This window comes from Apteryx mantelli, chromosome 14 (genome assembly GCF_036417845.1).
Source record: "Apteryx mantelli isolate bAptMan1 chromosome 14, bAptMan1.hap1, whole genome shotgun sequence".
NCBI lineage: Eukaryota > Metazoa > Chordata > Aves > Apterygiformes > Apterygidae > Apteryx > Apteryx mantelli.
In genome coordinates this window covers 22,237,904-22,255,168 of record NC_089991.1, presented here as the reverse complement: position 1 = coordinate 22,255,168, position 17,265 = coordinate 22,237,904, and the positions used below count along the sequence as shown (strand labels likewise).

Here is a 17,265-nt window from a genome sequence, read left to right as displayed (position 1 = left end):
CATGTAGGAGATGTGTGTGTGCTGTTGTGTTCAATAATATTTTTGCTGGGGGAATAGCTGCCAATGTTATGTTAGGAGAAGAGTCGCATATCTTGGCAATAGCACGTGTCCTTCCTTAAAGGAGGCTCTTGAACAGTGTCTTTAAGGCAATAGTCCGGCAACCCAGTCTTTGCTGTAAGCCCGCACGTCTTTTACTTCAGCCTTACATCATGCATATGCTTTAGAACATGTGTGTTTTGTCTTACTGGTGTGGTGAGCGTACAGATGTACCTCCCTTGTGTGTATATGTGCACGCTGCGATCCTGGTGCCTCATCAAGAGAAATGGTCTGTATGTGCAGCTGGTAATGGTTAGTGCAGCTGGAGTTTGGGTGATGTGCATTTGAAAATTGTGAGAGTCGAAGACAACCATATAAGCTATGAAGGGTTTGAGGCAAGGGGCTCTGTCTGAGGGACTGCTGAAGGACACAGGGTATGTGGTTTGCTGCATTCCCCTTCTGTCTTACTTCCTACATCAAGCAAACAGTTGTGGCATCATGCAATCTCAGTTCCTTCTGTCTAAATAAACTTGCTCCCCAAATAGGCTGTCATCTCTACCGGGAGCTCTGGGGGAGGCCTCCTGCTTCTTTGTCATCTACCAGATACTATAGACCTGCTGGGAGTGCTGCAATCTAAATTATTATGCTATGATTCCTTTGTTTGTGGATGTTTCAAATGCTGGCCATGTTTGTTGTCATGACCTAAAGCTAGGCCTCAGTGTGCCTGATAGTGGGTGAAAGATGGCATCTGTTAGAAAGGCATGACAGGAGGAGCAATTAGCATCCCTGCCTTTAATGTTTAAAGCTATGAAAAGCATGGCTTTGTTATACATATATTTATATATATGTTATACATTTAATACGTCTCTGAATGCAATGCTGTTGCTTGTGGCATAGGTTGGGCCAAAAGTCAGATAGCTCTGTGCCAACTAAAGCATATGCAGGCAGCGCAAGGAGGGTGAGAGGCTGGATTAGGAAGGGGAAGGTAGGCGGGTCAGCAGTGCACTTAGCTGGGAATGCTTTGAGTAAACGCTTTGCGCCAAGGCCTGTGCCAGTTCGGCTAAGACCCTGTTATTCCTGTCCTTGAAGGTGGTGACAGTCCTCTGAGGATTGTGTCTTCAAGCAAGAACTGTCTATCTCTAGAAGTGCTGCGTGGCTAGAATGCCTAGCAATTCCTGTGGGAAATCTTGTTTTCCCACCTGTATGGCCTTGTAACACTGCAATGGAGAGTTTCACCACAGTTGCATTTAGGTGTTCCTAGCCTTGAGCTGTCTTCAAGCTTTGTCTGCTGGAAGTCTCCTGAAGACAGAATTGTATTGCTGAGGGAAAGCAGAGAAGCTAAACCAGAATCTCTCATTCTCTCTCGTAACACACGGAGATTTACACTTACGGCTTCAGAGGCACAGGAGATGAGCAGGCCGCTCAGCACAAAATGAGCAGGAGCTCCTGCAAGTCTCTGGAAATGAGGGCAAGGGCTCTACCCTTGTGTATAGGCCAGAGTAAGAATTGAGGGCCTAGCTTGCAAGTTGAGGCCTCACTGACTTCCAGGGGCTCTGGGGGTGAATTTTCAAGGCAGACTTGGGGCAGAGAAGCCATAAATGACAGTAGTGGAGCACTTGCCTCACTGGGGTCACCTGCAGGCTGTGGCTGTGTACATTAATACCCAAAAAGGACTGAGAAATCTGAGCTCCTGCTTTGTGAGAAGGAACTCGGGGAGAACACTTGCATACACCCCCACCCGTTGCTTACTCCAGATGGTTAGCGGGAGCTAAACAAGCACTATTGCACACTCCTGGCACCTCTGATACCCCTCTTTGCAGCTGGACACACCCTAACATGGATGGCCTGCTCTAGAGTGCTTCTGGCAACAGCTTGCACCTCGGTGTGCCGTCCTGTATTGCCCACGGCTGCAACCAGGCCTTCTCAAATGCCAGAAGGAAGGCCACAGTTGCAGGCAGGAGTACTTGCAGCACACAGGCAGTGTGCTAAAACCAAACAATGTGAGATCCTTGTTATGGTGGTCCTCGAGCTGCAGAGATTTCAAGAAAGTCCACCCCAACCGCTTTATGGACAGAATCCACGTCAGCGTCAGGCTGTGCTCAGGGCAAAGCACCTACTCTCTTTTGGCCTTCCCTCTTCTCTGCCAGCCAGGTACAGAGAGACAGAAAAGGAGCAAGTTTAATAAGCAGTTCGGTTATATTGGCGTGCTATCATGTGTGTTACCTTTAGTGCCCGGTTTTCTCAATCAGCATTATTTGTTGTTTTACCTGTAAGTAGTGGCTAATTAGGTTGCGTTACTCACGAATATAATGTGTGCACATTCACTTGTTCCTGCGAGCTACCTGCTGAATTATTTCGGCAGTGCTAGAGTCGGCATGGAGCGTGGGATACGTGTGCGTACTTCTGTTTTGCATTGCCTTTAGCTTGGGCTAGGTATTGGAAGAATGTGCCAGGCTGTAACTCATTTTACTGCCTTTTGTTTATAATTCAGCTATTCCTGTGCATGTTAGCTTTTGGGAAGAGATGACAGCTTTAGGTCGATGTTGTGATCCTGATGCATGTCATGAAGAAATGGTTTGTCCGGTTGGTCATCTGATGATACTCATTTACAACGTATGAGGGCCAAAGACAACCACACAAGCTGTGAAGGGTTTGAGATGAGAGTCGGGCGGATTGTGTGTGATTGTCTACTGGGGGACACAGGGGATGTGTAAAACGAGCACATTTTAATGCTGTCTTGTTAAAAGTGGAGATGAATGTATGTCTTTGGGGTTTTTTTGGTTACTTTAGGTTAGGTTACTTTGGATAGTACGCCTGGTTACTGCAGTTCATTTGGTCAGTCTGGGCTTCAAAATGGCCATGCTGCTGGTTCCACGCTTTCATTTCTTGTTGCCAGGTGCGTTTGTAGGCAAGTGGAAGACCTAAGTTTGTGTAGACACAGGGCAGGTGAAAGAGTTGGCTGTAGTGTAACAGTTCCGTTGGTCTTGGTATATTTGGCACACAGTTGTCATTCTATGCAATTTCGTTTGTTATTGTCCGAAGTACAGTGAGGAGCTGTGGCTATGGTCCCTGTTGTGAGCTTTGTGAGGAGCCTCCTTTAATATTTGTTACTTATTCGATCCCGTTATTATGTGCTTACTACAAGTGACGTAGTCTAAAATAGTAACCTATGGTTCCATCATTTCTGTATGTTTCAATTTCTTTTCCTTTTCTATTTTTTTTGGAAAGAAAAAAAGATTTCCTAGCCTTGAGCTTCAAGCTTTGTCTTCTTATTTCACGCTTGCGGAGTGGGCTTTTGCTTTTGGACCTGTTGGGGTTGTTTTGCAGCAAACACTTAATTCCCTAGACAAGCTCACAAGCACCTGAAGACACAATTTTATGGCAGAGGAAGATGAAGCACAGAAGCTCAACCAGAATCTCTCATAATCTCTTGTAACACGGAGATTCAGAGGCCTCCAATAAGACATTCACACTTATGGCTTCATATGCATGGGAGAGGAGCAGGCCACGTAGCACCAGAATTCATGGGAGCTGATGAAAATTTCTGAAAATGAACCTCCCGCCTCCCCCGCTCCCTCCTCTATAGACCATAGTAAGAATTTAGGGCCTAGCATGCAACTTGAGGCCTCCCTGACTTCCAGGTGCCTGCGGAGTGAGTTTTTAAGGCAGAGTTGTGGCAAAGCAACTGCAAATGACATCAGGGAAATGCTGAGCTCGCTGGGAACAGTTGCAACCCCACTGGCACCTCTGATAGCCCACTTTCCAGCTGGCAATGTGCTAACATAGTACGATGAGGTGTAGAGCGCTTCTGGCAAATACCAGCTACTTCTGGGCTGTTTTCAGCTCTTAGAGGACTTACAGACGCACAGCCTGCCTCTCCGTGTGCCATCCTGCATTCCAGCCCAGGGCTGGAACCAGGCCAGTCTTATTTATTGTTGGAGGTTTCAGTAACATTAATAATCCAAAATGACAGAGAGGTCTGAGCTACTGCTTTGTGATAAAGAGTCTGTCGTTACTGCACACGCGTGTCACCTCTGATGCCCCTCTTTCAAGCTGGCCTCACACTAACACGGTATAGTCTGGTGCAGAGTGCTTCTGGCAAATACCAGCTACTTCTGGGCTGTTCTGCTCTCTTAGAGGCCTGCAGACACATGGCCTGCCTCTCGGTGTGCCATCCTGCATAGCCCAGGACTGGAACCAGGCCTTCTCCAATGGCAGAAGGAAGGTCACAGTTGCAGGCAGAAATAATTTCAGCTGAACATGATATCCTAAGGCTGGATAAGGCTGGGTAACAGGACTTTTGCCTAGAAGCTCCCCAAGGCAACAGGGTCTCAAGCACAACAGTGTGAAATCATTTTCCTTGTAACTAAGCACAGGGCTTTACCAAATTGGTGTGGCTTCCCGGAAATAGAAGTGCAAAAGGGGAAAACAAGGGACTGCATTGATTTGACTTTGTTTCTAGGTGCTGAGGACCACCATCATGTGGGGAAGGCGCTAGGAAAAGCAGTGACACTTGTGGCGTGTTCTGAGCCTGCCCATCGCTCTTGCCTCGATGGTGGGGAAACAAGGCAGGAGGATCCTTTGTGGGGACAATGAATTTCCTGGCTGTGTCTGGGATCCACAGAGAAGAGCCATCAGCTGCAGGAGGGAGGGAGCTGAGCATGGAGATAGCGTAGTCTTGTGGTGGCTCTAAAGCACTGTGGTAAATCCCCATTGCATCACTGCGTGGAAGAGAAGTGAGAGGTTCAGGCGTGCCATGGAGGGAAGTAGAGCCGCCTGGGTTTGTTCCTAGGTGTGCCTGCGTATTGCTGGTTGCCTGCTGGACTTCCCTGCTTTGGGAGAACACTGAGCTCCAAGCTGTGGATGGAGTAAGAGGCTGGAAGAGCGACATGACTGCTTGCTAAGTTTCGAGGTGTGAAATGTATGTGCATACGAGAGAGGCACCACTTGACCTGAGTAGGGGATCACCGTTGTGCTCTTCCCAAGGTACTCTGCCGGCTTGTGAGTGGAGATAAACAACTGTATGTTTATAGGCGGCAGCCTATCCTTAGGCCTTGGAAGTCTGGGCAAAGTGTGAGAAAGCAAGCTGGAGCATGGTTCCCAGTGGCGTGTGGAGCCCTCGATGTCGTTACGAGAGGACAGAATGCCTTCTTAGTTCTTTGGGGAACTGAAAGCTCTTGTGTCAAGTCGAAAGCACTGTCTCAGTGGACCCGTGAAGTCAGAGGCAATGCAGTTCAGTGAGCGCTGCCCCCGCTTAGAACTGTATTCTAAATACATAAAGAAAGAAAGAAAGAAAGCTGTTGTTCATGGAAGATGCATGGTCCAGTTTTCCATCTCTTCTAGCCTTTGTAGGGTGGGAAACGAGTGATGGCTGTCCCTGTTCCTGGAGATTGCCAGCACTTGAGAAGGGCCTAGAGAACTGTCACGCACGTCTCTCCCATTCTCCTCAGGCCTGCAACAGATACTGTCTGTAGGGCTTTTGTGGTTTCTTGGTTTTGTTTTTTTGATGGGAGGTTCCATGTCAGTGAAGGCTTCTGAACGCCTGCCTCTCTGTGGGAATGCTGTCACGCTGGCATCTTCTGCATGCCTCCAGCTTTACTGTGTTGACGTGACCAACAATGTATGAATGCAGTATGTACTCAGGAACCTGAGAGCAGTGGTAGGCTACTTGTTTGGTATGAAATCTGGGTGGAAGGTGGAAGTAGTAAGAACTCACACAGCTATTTTATACCCTATAGCCCATATACCCTAAGTCTTACTTATGGTCGAAGGCATGTTATGCTCTTTAGAAATATATGTAGAGAGCTTGCATGCTTCCAGAGGTGATCCTACCACACGGGAAGGAGTGTGGTATGCATAGTATGGTGTGTCCTGAAAAAAGAAGGCAACACATGGATTCCAGGGAATGTGAGGTTTCTTGATGGGTAAAAGCCATGTGGCTTCCACGTGGTAAACAGGACTGTGTTTGTGCAGGGCTCTGAGGCTGCAAAGTGTGAGGCTTCTTATGTCCTTGAGGAACGGTCAGGGCTGGCGTTGCCAGAAACTGAGATCACCAGTGTGCTTTATCAGTAGGTCCACGTGCTCATGACCACAATAATGTAGCGATGGGGTGGGAAACAGGAACAAGTACAGTGGGGCCTGTGCCTAAACTCGATGGCTGCAAAGCATTGCGAGAAATGCCATTTGGGGTCACTGCATTGAGGAGAACGGAGAGGCTGAGGTGTGGAAGAGATGAGAATGGAGTCACGTGTGTCTATGGCTGTGCCGAGAAGGCCACCTGCGAGTCCTTATGACTGCATGGTCTGCATAAGACGTGTTCCTCAGCCAGGAGTGACAGAAGAGTGAATTTGGTGTATCAGAAAGCAGTGTGTGTTTGCAAAATTGGAAGTAGGACTTGCTGAAGCCAGAGGCCTTTCCTAGGCCTTCCTGAGAGCTGTTCACTGCTTGCTGGAATACCCTTGGCCCGGGACAAGGGAGTTCCGGTTGTAAGAACTGTTTCCCAGGGGTTGGAGCTTTCAGCTCTAAAACGGGTCTCTATTCCAAACAGACGCCTCTTTGTCAAATGTGGGGAACCACCCTGGTCCTCATACAAAATATGTTCTGCTCTCTCTTAAATGGAGACACAGTATCATTTGTTTGCAGATTACAGCCTATTCGTAGGCCAGACAAGTATGGGCGAAGTGCTAGAAGCCTCACTAGAGCACGGCAGGTTAGAGAACCGTTGTCATCATTATGGCAGGACACCTACTAGGGGAAGTTAAATGCTTTGATGGTGAATCCCTTCAGGGCATCAGACACTCCCTGCAGGCTGACAGACTGTAGATTAGGGCTCGGCCTTGAAAGCGAGTTACCTTACAGAGGAGATGTGTTCCAGTTTTGCAACGCTTTCAGACACGGAACTCTCGAGGCCGAGGTGCTAAAGGAGCACCTGGCTATGCCCCTGAATCAAAGAGCAGCGTGTGAACCTTACAGGAAATGCCGATTCCAGCAAGACGCGGGCGTGCACATGTTTGTGCGATGCATGCTGTGCTGGATAAATAAGGTCGAAGGGGATGGCTTTCGCTATGCCGCTGATAGGCGGCTTTCCTCATCCCCGCCCAAACCAAATATATCTACAGCATATCTTTATCACGATACCACCTTTGGCGCCAACAGCTGAAACCGCAGCTCTGACTTACCGAAGCCGATCCCAGAGAAGACGACTGATCGCTTCCCCGAGGCCACGGTCTGTGACAGCACGGGCTGGCACACGGTAACGCCTGGAGGCTGCTACGGAGCAGCTCTTGGATGATGAGCTCCCTTGGGGAGAGCGCGGCCGCAGCATGGAGCTTTCGCGGGGCCCTGGGCTGCTGCTGGCGAGCTGCAGTGGCGGCGCGGGGACTCCGGGTGCCGCTGTTGCCCGATGCTGCGCCGCAGCCGCAGCCAGAGCCGGAGCCGGAGCCGGAGCTGCCGCAGCCTCCCGCGGGGCGGCTGCTCGCTCGCACAGCGCCCGCCTCGGAGTCGGGAGAGCAGAGCGGAGCAGAGCAGAGCACGGCAGAGCAGAGCACGGGAGAGCAGAACAGAGTGGAGCAGAGGCGGCTGGCTCTCGCCGCGCCGGTTGATCTGCGAGCCAGCTGCGGGGGATCTGCAGAGCGAGGAAGCGCCGGAGGACGGGAGGCGAGGCGCAGCGAAGGCGGCGAGCGGCGGGGATGGGAGCGAGGCAGGCAGCGCAGCGCCGGGCTGCAGCCAGGCACGTCGCGCTGCTGGCCGTGCTGCTGCCGGTGTGCTGCCGGGCGGCGCCGGAGCGGCTGCGCTACGCGATTGCCGAGGAAACGGGCAGCGGCTCCGTGGTGGGGCCGCTGGCGCGGGACCTGGGGCTCAGCCCGGCAGAGCTGCCGGCACGGCAGCTGCGCCTGGTCTCGGCGGCTAAACGGCAGCTGAAATACTTCGCCGTGAGCGCGGAGAACGGGCACCTGTACGTGAGCGAGAGGCTGGACCGGGAGGAGATGTGCGGCGACTCTGCGTCCTGCTCGGTCAGCTTCGAGGCGGTGGTGCAGAACCCGCTCAACGTTTTCCACGTCGACGTGGCCATCCAGGACATCAACGACAACTCGCCGGTCTTCAGCAAGGCTGCTCTCGATCTGGAGATCCCGGAATGGACTGTTCCGGGTGCGCGATTTCCGCTGGAGATGGCGCAAGATCCGGATGTGGGAAGCAACTCGCTGCTCAGCTACCAGCTCACTCAAAACCCGTCCTTCTCGCTGGCAGTGGCGGAGAGCCCGGATGGAAGCCGGCAGCCCGAGCTGGTGCTAGAAGCAGCTTTGGATCGCGAGAAGCAGAGCTCCTTTCAGATGGTGCTGACGGCGGTGGACGGCGGGGCTCCAGCGAGGTCGGGGACTGTGCAGCTTCGCATCAGCGTGACAGACCTCAATGACAACGCGCCCGTGTTCAGCAAAAGCGCCTACGAGGCGCGAGTGCGGGAGAACCTGCCGGCGGGGTCGCTGGTGCTGCAGGTGCGAGCCACGGATGCGGACGCGGGCTCCAACGGCCGAGTGTCGTACGCCTTCAGCAACGTGCCGGAGGCTGTCCGCGCTGTCTTCAGCATAGACAGCGACAGCGGCGCCATCCGAAATGAAGGGACTCTGGATTTCGAGGAGAGGCATGAGTACACGTTCGGAGTGGAAGCGAGGGACGGCGGCGGGCTCCGCGGTCACTGCAAGGTGCACGTAGAGCTCACAGACGAGAACGACAACGCGCCCGAGATCACGACGTTGTCGGTGTCGAGCCCGGTGCCCGAGGACTCGCCGCCCGGCACCGTCGTGGCCGTCGTGAACGTGCACGACGCGGACTCTGGCGACAACGGGAAGGTGCGGTGCGAGCTGGAGGGCGAGTCGCCGTTCGCGATCGTGGCGTCGTCGGGCAGCTCCTACAAGGTGGTGACGGCGAGCGCGCTGGACAGGGAGCGGGCGGCCGAGCACAACGTGACGGTGCTCGCCAGCGACCGGGGCAGCCCGGCGCTCTGCAGCCGCGCGGCGCTGGCGCTGGCCGTGTCGGACGTGAACGACAACGCGCCGGTGTTCGAGGAAGCCGCCTACAGCGCCTACGTGGCGGAGAACAACGCGGCGGGCGCGGCGGTGCTGCGCGTGCGCGCGCGGGACGCGGACGCGGGCGCCAACGGGCGCGTGAGCTACTGGCTGGTGGGCGGCAGCGCGGGCGAGGCGGCGGCGGCGGCGCCCTACGTGTCGGTGGAGGCGCGGAGCGGCGCGCTGTACGCGCAGCGCTCCTTCGACTACGAGCAGTGCCGCGAGTTCGCCGTGGAGGTGAGGGCGCAGGACGGCGGGTCGCCGGCGCGGAGCTCGACGGCGACGGTGCGCGTCTTCGTGGTGGACCTCAACGACAACGCGCCGCAGGTGCTGTGGCCGGCGCCGGCGTCCTCGTCGTCGTCGGCGGCGGCGGGGAGCCCGGTCGCGGGCCCGTTCGAGGTGGTGCCGCGGTCGGCCGAGGCCGGCTACCTGGTGGCCAAGGTGGTGGCGGTGGACGCGGACTCGGGGCGCAACGCGTGGCTGTCGTACGAGCTGGTGCAGGCGACGGAGCCGGCGCTGTTCGGGCTGGGGCTGCACAGCGGCGAGGTGCGCACGGCGCGGGCCGTGTCGGAGCGCGACGCGGCGAGGCAGCGCCTGGTGGTGGCGGTGAAGGACCACGGGCAGCCGGCGCTGTCGGCCACGGCCACGCTGCACGTGGTGCTGGCCGAGAGCTTGCAGGAGGCGCTGCCGGCGCTGAGCGAGCGGGCGGCGGGCGGCGAGTCGCCGGCGGATTTGCAGTTCTACCTGGTGCTGGCGCTGGCGCTGCTCTCCGCCTTGTTCGTGCTGAGCGTGGCACTGGCCGTGGCGGCGCGGGTGCGCCGCGCCGGGCCGCCCGCCGTGCTGCGCTGCCTGGGCGCCGAGCGGCTCTCCGTGGCCGGCGCCGCCTTCCCGGCCGACTTCTGCGAGGGCACCTTGCCCTACTCCTACAACCTGTGCGTGGCCCCGGGCCGCGCCGTGGCGGAGTGCGCTTTGCTGCCGGCCCCGCTCGCCAGCCGGGCCGTCGAGGATCTTCTCAGCGGGGACCCGCCCGGGATGCTGACGCCGAGCAGCAGCCGTGCCCCGGCGGAGCCGCCGCCGGACCCCGACGCAGTGCAGGTCTGTAAGCCGACCCAGCCGTCTTCTCGCACCCTTCCTTCTCTTCTCACCAAATCTCTTTGTGCGTGTGCGTGTGCGTGTGCGTGTGTGTGCGCGCGTGTGTGTGCGCGCGGCACCGGGTGGCGGCGGGGGCTTCTGTCGTTTGCACTTGTGTGCTGTAATGAGAAGGGATGAGCCCTTGTTTCGTGACTAAGAGCAGGAACTGAAACACGGCGCCCGTGGGGTCATCAGCGTACACGCGCGTGGGCTCACTTGGGAGGTCGTGGCCGGGAGAGTAGTGCTGTTTGAAGCGGTATGCGTCAGTAACGGTGAATGCGGACCCCCACTGTATGTATTCTGAGGTCTCCTGATTCTGCTTGTGGGGAGTGGGCGAATGTGAGTGACATCTGAGGACGAGGCGGGTTGTTTTGTTTCCTCATTTTCCCCGCGTGGTGAGCGCATCGAGGCCGGGTGTGCTCACGCCGCTGAATGCGTGGGGTGTGGAGAGGGTGGGCGGGAGGGGCGGCCTGTGTGTGCGGCGTGTGGGTGTGCGACGCCTGATCCCCAAGTCGCTGCCTGCCCTGCCAGGTTCTGGAGGAAGGCTGCTCCGCAAACGATAGCACTCGTGGGACCGTCGCTTTGTCCGGGCCTGACTGCCCTGCGTGATTCGGGATGAGTGCTCTGACGTGTCCCTTTGAGGCCCCGTCCTCATCTCCTGCTGTCTTCAGCGGCCTCGCCTCGGCAGCAGGAGAGATGACTCTCGTAGGCGTCTCTGATTTCCTTTTCAGGAACACAGGGATAGCCCAGGGAGCTGCTCGGGAAGACTTCTCATTCCCTAAAGCTGTCGCAGACACTAGGACCGGATTCGTCACTTGCAATATGGCTTGACGTGGTTATTGACATACCAGTGACGACAGTCTTGGAGCTCATGAAATACTGTGTTGACTCCTCCTCACTCAGCACTGCTTTTGCCTCCTCCGACTTGCGCGAGGATGTCACACTGCCGTGTTTTGCTAGGAACATTTGTTTTGGTGGGAACGGTCCCTTCTGACGACATTTTCAGTTCATGATATAGCGCGTGATTCGCTTACTCTTTGCTGCTTTCCTTTCTCCGAGTTCTTGCGGGTTTTAAGCGAGGTTTTGCATTGCTGAGGTGCGCGATTGTACGTATTTTAAAAATCGGAGTGCCTCGATGTGTTGCAAAATGAGGCTCTGCAAAAATCTACTACTCGTTTCTGGGAGGGATGCGATCGCTGCACTTGACAGAGCAGTAACATTACTGATCTTTTATGCTCGTGCTTTGAAAGTTGCGGGACACGCTTTTGAAAGTTTGATAACCCGCTAATGATGCTGGGGTGTGTGTGTCTTTGTATGTTGTTTCATAAATGGGAACATTCAAACACTGCCTTTTTTACTTGAAAGTTTGAATTAATACCTTTTTCCATTCACAAGAGAGAGAGGTCCATTCGAGAACCGTTTTTTTTTTTTTAATGTGAACTGTTCTTTACGCCTTTTATTTTTTTCTTTAGCAAGGATTTTTTAGACACCTCCATAATCCGTAATCCCCGAGATATTTATTGAATCAATAACTTGTAATTTTAATGTCACAGTGCACCTGTTATGTTGTGTATTTTGTTTTGGGTTTTGTGTGTTGTTTTTTTGGGGGGGAGGGTGAGGGGTTCTTTCACGATCAACATTCGTTAAAAAGCATTCAGTTTTACTGTAAGAATCTCGGAATGTCCTTTATCGTCTTCTAGTTTTGCTTTAATAATGGCAGGAAAATAGCTGAAATTTATCACTTTTGTTGACGTTCTTAATCTGATTTTTTATGCTCGTACTTTGAAAGTTGTGCTCTGAGGTGTCCCTTTGAGCCCCCGTCCTCATCTCCTGCTGTCTTCAGCGGCCTCGCCTCGGCAGGAGGAGAGGTGTCTTAAAAGCCATGTGCCTTTTTTTCCCCGCCAGGTTATCTCTGAATGTTGAAATAGGAGGGAGCGGTGCCTTTCGAGGTGCATTCATGAGTGAAATCCTACCACGAGCAGTAAGTGCCTTGGCAGCTTTCCCTGAGGTCGTTTGTGGGAAAACACAGACGGTCGCGGGAGGCGATCGGGGATCCTTGTGCTTTCATAAACTGTCGTAGACATTAGTTCCAGAAAGGTCGCTTGCGATATCGTTTGTCATGGGTATTTACGTAGCCAGTCCTGACTCAGTCCCGCAGCTCGTGAGATATCATCTAGTTCTGTCTCACGGAGTAATGCTTTTCCCTCCTCCTCCTCCTCCTGCTCCTCCTCCTGCTCCTCCTCCTGCTGCTCCTCCTCCTCCTCCTACGAGGATTTCCGTGAGCTTCCACACTGTTCCGTTTTGCTGTTAGTCTGGGTCTGGAAGTCGAAGGGACTCGTTGTATTCCAGTCAGGTGAGAAGGTGCTCGCCTGTCTCGGAGGGCTTCCTTTGTGCTCCTTGAGCCTCGCTCTAGCCTCACCGAGGTGAATGCTACCGGTTCTTTCCCGATTACTCAGGGTTCCGTTTATCTTACTCAGGTCTCACCTGTTCGTCCATGGCAGTTTTTACCCGCTGCCTAACGTGAAGTCCACGGTGCCAGCTGCCTTCTGTAACAACCGTCTTCGTTAAAGGTGCTGCTGGTTCCTTTAAACGTAGGGGTCTTTTCTTGCTTGGCAACTGTGCCCTCGTGGCGACAGTTTCTCACTTTGTGGTGATTAGTCGTTGGAGCAGGACACCATTCGCTGCTAATCACGGTCCGCCCAGGGGCTCTGGTTCCTTCTGCTTGCTTTTTTAACTCCTCCTTTTGGCTTCTTGTCCCTGTCAGAAACTCCTTAGCACCTCATTCTGCTGGTGTTTAGTGCTTGGCCGTAGCCTTGCGAACGGTGTCGACTTGCGCCTGCACCTATCCTTGTTTTCTGCAGGATATGGATGGATTCGTGCCTATCCTACAGCTTTAAGGGGCCCCGATTTACCTCAGTGAAGGAATGACGCATTGGAAACGGCGATTACCTGCATTCCTGTTGTTCAGGGTCCAGGTGCTCCGTTGCAGGGAGGAAAGGCTCCTGGATGCTGCTGAGGGGATGGGCTGAGTGCAGGTGGTTTTCACAAATGCCTTTGCCTAGTACCGTAAGATGCCTACACCGAGAAGATAATTCTTTGGAGGTACAAAATGAATCCGAAGGCAGTCAGTCAGACCTCAGGGGTCCATTGCTGTTCAGAAAATTGATGGCGGGGCAGGAAATCGTTCGCACGGCTACTGCAAAGAGCTGCGCGATTCGAGGTGGAGAGTGCGCGCTTAGAAGATTTGGAGGATGAGCCCATGATATTTACTGTCCGTAATATGAAGTGTAATCTACTTTACGAAATTTCCCGAAGCAATTTTTTGAGTGTGTGTGTGTGTGCTGTGCGGTGGAAAAGATGGCTAGAACACCCGCAAGGGAACCCTTTGCCTCCTTTCTTGTATGATCAGCTTGCGGAAAAGAAATCACAGTTTCCGAAGAGGGGAACTGCAGATGCAGACGCTATTCCCCTTGTGCGAAGCCGAAGTTCTCAAGCATGATTTTTTCCGCCCCTGTAGTGCGGGAGAGTCGTGGAAAATGCAACGAGCGGGAGGCTGGGGTGAAAATTGTGGCTGCAGTTCTCGGCGGAGGCTGCGGGCGCCGCTGCTCACCAAGGAGGAGAGGAGGGAGCGGAGCGCTGCAGCCAGCCCCGCCCGCCGCAGCGCCGGGCTCGCTCGCTGGCTCGCTGGCTCGGCGGCCGGGCGGGCTCGGAGCGGGCGGTGCGGTGCGGAGCCGCGCTGCAGCGAGGCGGAGGGGCGGCGAGAGCGGGCCGGGGCGGCGAGAGCGGACCGGAGCGCCGTGCCGGAGCGCCAGCGGCGCGGAGGAGCCGGCGGGGGATTCCGGTGGCGGCGGGGCCGTGGCGGAGATGCGAGCGGACACAGGGAGGCGCTGGGGCCGGCGAGGGCGAGGGCGAGCGCTGCTGTGGTGCGCCTTGGTGGCGGCGTGGGAGCTGGCGTGGGGGCAGCTGCGCTACTCGGTGCCCGAGGAGCTGCAGAAGGGCTCCTTCGTGGGCGACGTGGCCAAGGACCTGGGGCTGGAGCTGGCGGCGCTCCGCCACCGCGGCGTGCGGGTTATGCAAGAAGGTAAGGCGCAATATTTTGCTTTGAACACAAAGACCGGTCATTTGTATGTCTCTGGCAGAATAGACCGCGAGGAGATTTGCAGTAAAAGGCAGAAATGTCTACTACATTCCCAGATTTTTGTAGAAAATACTATGAAGATATTTGCAGTCGAAGTTGAAATAACAGACATAAACGATAATGCCCCGACTTTCCAGACTGCGGAGCAGGAATTAAAAGTCGGTGAGAACACACCCGTCGGAACACGTTTCTCTCTACTGGAGGCGCAAGATCCAGATCTCGGGTCTAATTCTCTGCAGGATTATAAAATCAGTGGTGATGAGCACTTCTCTCTGGATGCACAAACCAGGGAGCGCGGTATGATATACGTTGAGTTGGTTATAGAAAAAGCGTTGGATCGCGAGAAACAAGCAGTTCATGAACTGGTCCTCAAAGCCACTGATGGCGGAGATCCTGTCCGATCGGGAACTGCACGAATCAGAGTTATTGTTGAGGATGCAAACGACAACGCTCCAACTTTTTCAAAATCAGCCTACGAAGTGAGTGTTTTGGAAAATACTCGTGTGGGCTCCAGGTTGCTCACGGTAAACGCCTCGGACAATGACGAAGGAATAAACTCAAAGATAACGTATTCCTTCCGAAATATGCCAGCAAAGATTTCCCAGATATTCCACTTGGACTCGGAAACTGGGGAAGTAACACTATTAGGAGATCTGGATTTTGAGGAGTCAGAATCATATGAAATGGAAATAGAAGCACGGGATGGACGAGGACTGTCTGATCGTGCCAAAGTGCATTTAAAGCTTCTCGATGTAAATGACAACTCTCCGGAAATTACGATGACGTCTTTCATTAGTTCCGTGCTCGAGGATTGCCCTCCTGGTACCGTAATCGCCCTCTTGAATATAAAAGACCGAGACAGCGGTAAGAATGGACAAGTAACGTGCTCCCTCCCAGACACGCTCCCGTTCCGCCTGGAGAAGTCCTTTGAGGACTACTACAGCGTGGTGACGGCGAGGCAGCTGGACCGCGAGGAGGTGCCGGAGTACAACGTGACGGTGCGGGCGACGGACGGCGGGTCGCCGGCGCTGTGGAGCAGCGCGGTGCTGCCGCTGCGGGTGCTGGACGTGAACGACAACGCGCCGGTGTTCGCGGAGGCGCGCTACAGCGCCTGGCTGCCCGAGAACAACGCCAAGGGCGCGCTGGTGCTGACGGTGCGCGCGGCGGACGCGGACTGGGGGCAGAACGCGCGCGTGCGGTACCGGCTGTGCGAGGCGCAGGTGCGGGGCGCGCCGCTCTCGTCGTACGTGTCGGTGCACGCGGAGACGGGCGCGCTGTACGCGCTGCGCTCCTTCGACTACGAGGAGGTGCGCGAGGTGGGGCTGTGGGTGCGGGCGGAGGACGGCGGCGCGCCGGCGCTGAGCAGCAACGTGTCGGTGCGGCTCTTCATCGTGGACGAGAACGACAACGCGCCGCAGGTGCTGTACCCGCCGGCGGCGCCGGGCGCGGGCTGGACGGGCGTGGAGCTGGCGCCGCGCTCGGCGGAGCCCGGCGCGCTGGTGGCCAAGGTGGTGGCGGTGGACGCGGACTCGGGGCAGAACGCCTGGCTGTCCTACGAGCTGGCCAAGGCCACGGAGCCGGGGCTCTTCCGCGTGGGGCTGCACAGCGGCGAGGTGCGCACGGCGCGGTTGCCGCTGGCGCGCGACGCGCTGCGGCAGAGCCTGCTGGTGGTGGTGAAGGACCACGGGCAGCCGGCGCTGTCGGCCACGGCCACGCTGACCGTGGTGCTGGCCGAGAGCGTGGCCGAGCTGCTGGCGGACCTGGGCGGCGCGGCGGCGCCGGGCGAGCCCGGCGGCAGCCTCACGCGCTGGCTCGTGGTGGCCGTGGCGGCCGTGTGCTGCCTCTTCCTCGCCTTCCTGCTGGCGCTGCTGGCGCTGCGCCTGCGCCGCTGGCGCCGCTCCCGGCTGCTGGCCGCGGGCAGCGGCGCCTTGCGCGCCGTCCCGGCCTCGCACTTCGTGGGCATCGACGGCGTCCGCGCCTTCCTGCACTCCTACTCGCACGACGTCTCGCTCACGGCCGACTCGCGCAAGAGCCAGCTCCGCTGTCCGGCCGGCAGCTGCTCCGACACGCTGCCGGCCGCGCCGCCGCCCGACAAAGGCGCGCCGCTGCTGCCCGAAGAGCCCTCGAGCGCCCGCGGCGACAGCGGAGACGCCCTGCTGGTGAGTCCCTCCAGCGAGACCCTTACGCTCCTTTTAAGCTTCGCTGTGCTGCTGCTGCGCGCTTTTCCGGCCGTGCTCTGTGTTACCCCTACATAGCCCTAGCTCTGAGTAGAGGCCAATCAGGCAAAGATGCGTGCACCCAATATATCGGTGTTTCTCTCTTGTTCCTGCGAGCTGACCGCTGCATTACTGTGGCAGCGTTAGGGCTGGCATGGAGCGTGGGATGTGTGTGCGTGCTTTTGTTTTGAATTGCCTGCTCCTTGGGCAGGGTATTCGAATCTTATTGCCGCTGTAATTTGCTTTTGCAGCGCTACAGATGGTGCGGAACTGTCAGAAACGTAAAATCTTTTATTTTTATTTTTTGATCGCTGATGTTATCACCCTCCTCTTACAACACGCCCTTTTCATCTGCTACTAACTCTTTCAAACGGATGTAATCAGTAGGCGGGTAATGGAATCACAAGCATTTAGGCAGCGCGAGATTCTGTGTAAAGATGTGCTGCCTACGGGTAGGTGACCCTGCTGGGTGTCTTAGTCGGTCTGAAGTAGAGTGTGAGCATTTGCTGGTGAGGAAGACCTTGGTGATGAGGAAGAGCGTGTTCACAGAGAGACTTTCTGTCCCTTCGTGGCAGAACGAGGTGAGCCTTTGTTCCCAGAGAGTAGGAGGTTTCTTTGCTGATGAGCACGCAGGCTCCGAGGTGCTTGGCGCACGCCAGGGCGCATGTGTCCCTGTTGCAGC

General features: G+C 55.6%; 1 protein-coding gene and 2 pseudogenes across 1 annotated transcript in view; all 3 read left to right on the top strand.

The window, feature by feature from the left end:
* LOC106488064 (protocadherin gamma-C5) overlaps positions 1-17,265 on the top strand; it is a 230,036-nt gene that overhangs the window by 133,477 nt on the left and 79,294 nt on the right. The gene's annotated exons all lie outside the window — the stretch shown is intronic.
* Positions 7,516-11,011, top strand: LOC136993365 (protocadherin gamma-B5 pseudogene; annotated as a pseudogene).
* LOC106487720 (protocadherin gamma-A3 pseudogene) lies at positions 14,009-16,622 on the top strand (annotated as a pseudogene).